This window comes from Otolemur garnettii, unplaced genomic scaffold (genome assembly GCF_000181295.1).
Source record: "Otolemur garnettii isolate 467f Iridium unplaced genomic scaffold, OtoGar3 scaffold00098, whole genome shotgun sequence".
Lineage (NCBI taxonomy): Eukaryota > Metazoa > Chordata > Mammalia > Primates > Galagidae > Otolemur > Otolemur garnettii.
Window position 1 is genome coordinate 6930113 of NW_003852493.1, and position 3166 is coordinate 6933278.

General features: G+C 38.3%; 1 protein-coding gene across 5 annotated transcripts in view; it reads right to left on the reverse strand.

Annotated features, from left to right (window-relative positions):
• Positions 1-3166, reverse strand: part of LOC100945491 (CD302 antigen) — a 149060-nt gene that overhangs the window by 22107 nt on the left and 123787 nt on the right. The window lies entirely within an intron of this gene.

Consider the following 3166-nt stretch of genomic DNA (forward strand, 5'->3'; position numbering starts at 1 on the left):
AAAAAAAAAAAAAAAAAAATTGTAATACTCAAGTCACATTTGACCTCTGTTACTGATATGTATTAAAATTTTAATAGTTTTTTTCCCCCTTCTTAAAAGGTGTATACATTGTTTTGGTGCTCTCTGTACAACTGAATTGACCTTGCTGCCAATTCTACTACCTTTCCTGGTATACTTTTTTAAAAGCAAACATTTTATTGAAGTATAACATACAGGGCCGGGCACAGTGGCTCAGCCTATAACCCTAGCACTCTGGAAGGCTGCAGTGGACAGACTGCTTGAGCCCACAAGTTGGAGAACAACTTGAGCAAGAAATGAGACCCCTATTTCTACTAAAAATAGAAAAATTAGCAAGGTATTGTGGTGGGGGCTTATAGTCCCAGCTACTCAGGAGGCTAAGGCAAGAGGATCATTCCAAGAGTTTGAGGTTGCTGTGAGCTATGATGCCACTGAAGCACTCTATCTAGGGTGAAAGAGTAAGACTCTGTCTCAAAAAGAGAAAGAAATACAATATACACACAAGTCATAAATATATAGGTTGGTGAATTTTCATAAAGTAAACCTGCCCGAATGATCATCAGAGCAGTGAAGAAACACCACTAATTCCTTTTGTTCACCACTCCCTTCCAAAGATAATCACTATCCTAACTTCTAACAGCTTAGTTTTGCCTGGTTTTGAATTTTATAGTAATGGAATCATACATGATTTACTCTTCTGTGTCTGGCTGGTTTGCATAAACATTACTTTTATGAGATTCATTCATATTATAGCGTGTGCCTGTAGGTTGTTCTTTCCCATTGCTACATATGTAGTATTATATCAATTTATCCATTCTTCTCCTGATAAATCTTTGCATTGTTTCAAGTTTGTAAACATTGTAATTTTTGTGTGTGTGTGTGTGTGTTTTTCTGAGACAGAGCCTCAAGCCCCTGGGTAGAATGCCATGGCATCACAGGTCACAGCAACTTCCAACTCCTGGGCTTGAGTGATTCTCTTGCCTCAGCCTCCCAAGTAGCTGGGACTACAGGCGCCTGCCACAACGCCTGGCCAGTTTTTGGTTGTAGTTGTCATTGCTGTTTGGCAGGCCCGGGCTGGATTTGAACCCGCCAGCTCTGGTGTATGTGGCTGGCGCCTTAGGCACTTGAGCTACAGGCACTGAGCCTAAATACTGTAATGTTGCTATGAGCATTCTAAGGGTGACTTTGTAGGTATACTTCTAGAAGTTGATTGCTGGGCCATAGAGTGGGCCTATCTCCACCTTTGGTACATACTGCCAAACACTTTTTTAAAGTGGTTATAATTTTTACAAGCAGCAAGTAGGTTTTTTAAAAAAAAATCCAGTTTGATAATCTTTGTCTTTAAATATTAATATTGAATATTTACACTAATACTGAATGTAGTTTACCGATGAACTTGAGTTTATATCTACCACCTATTTGTTGTCTATTCTACTTGTTTTATGTTCCTTTTTTCTCTTCTGTCTTCTTTTTTGGATTATTAAACATTTTTATATTTTTTCCCTTTTGCAACAGTAGTCCCATCAGATTATAATGTTAAATGCTATATTTTGTTGTATGTTTTCTGTATTGAGATACACAAATACTTATCACTGTGCTAAAATTACCTGCAGTATTCAGTACAATAACACGCTGTACAGGTCTGTAGCTTCGGAGCAGTACACTGTGTCCTACAGCCCAGGTGTGTAGTAGGCTATACCACCTAGGTTTGTGCAAGTGGACTCTGTGATGTTCGTGTAACGACAAAAATCACTTACATGTGCATTTCTCAGAATGCATCCCTGTTGTTAAGTGATGTCTGACTGCTACTGTATTGTTTTGGCTTCCATTTTTTTCTACTGAGAAGTTACTTACCAACCTGATTGTTGCTCTTCGGATGATAATGTGCTTTTTCCTCTTTCTTGGTTTTAGTAGTTTTACAGTGGTATGCTTAGTTTTGTTGTTTTTTAATTCTCAGAATTCAATACATGCCTTTTCTCAGTAGTCACTTTTGAACATTTCTTGGGGGCCATTATCACTTCAAATGATACTTTTGCTCTATTCTCTCCTCCCTTTTAGGGACTCAAATTACATAGACGGTGGGCTTTTCACCATGTCCCATATATCCCTTTTGCCCTTTTCTTTATTGTTAATACTTCTGGCTTTCCATACTATAATCTTGTGCCTCCTGGTTTACTAACATACTCTTCATTTGCAACTTGAGTATTTCCAGAATATTTGGGTTCTGAATTAAGAACCCAATTTCAGTTCTTGATGGTGTTAAACACATCTAGTGAGTTCATAATGTCAGTGACTTTTCAGTTATGAAATTTCCATTTGTTTATATTTTTATAAATTCTAGGTCTCTGGTGAAATCCTCAATCTTATTGTCTATATTATTGAATTTATCACCGTTATTTTATTTTATTTTTATTTTTTTGAGACAGAGTCTCACTAGGTCACCCTCAGTAGAGTGCCATGGCATCACAGCTCACAGCAACCTCAAACTTTTGGGCTTAAGTGATTCTCTTGCCTCAGACTCCCAAGTAGCTAGGACTATCAGCACCTGCCACAATGCCTGGTTATTTTTTTGTTGTAGTTGTCATTGTTGGATAGCAGGCCCGGGTGGGTTCAAACCCTCCAGCCCTGGTGTATGTGGCTGGCACCCTAACCACTGAACTACAGGCACCGAGCCAGTTAGTTATTTTAAAGCCCATTTCTGATAAATCTAATTTCTGGATCATCTATTAATCTGTTCTCTCCTTCTTCTCTTTACCCCTAAACTTCCTTGGGCCTGTGTTTGTTCTTCCAGGCAGTTTTGTATTCCTTCCTATATAAGAAAATTGTAGATCCTCTAAATGATGCTATTCTCCTCTAGAAAGAATTCTGATGGGAAGCTAGAATTGCAAAATTCACATTAAACCTATTAGGGATTAAATCAACTGGAGAAGGTATTACAGTCTTTGCAAGGCCCAACACCCACGGATCCCAGCTGAATGCCTGGCTATTAACTAGAAGTTCCTCCTCTTTGATGAGTAAAACACAAATTTCTAGTTTCCTTAATATACCCTGAGACTGCCACAAATGTGGCTTTGCTTTTAGCTTAACATTTTAGCAACTGTCTTAAGGAGAAAAGTAATATACACAATGTTGGGTTCACCTCAGCCAA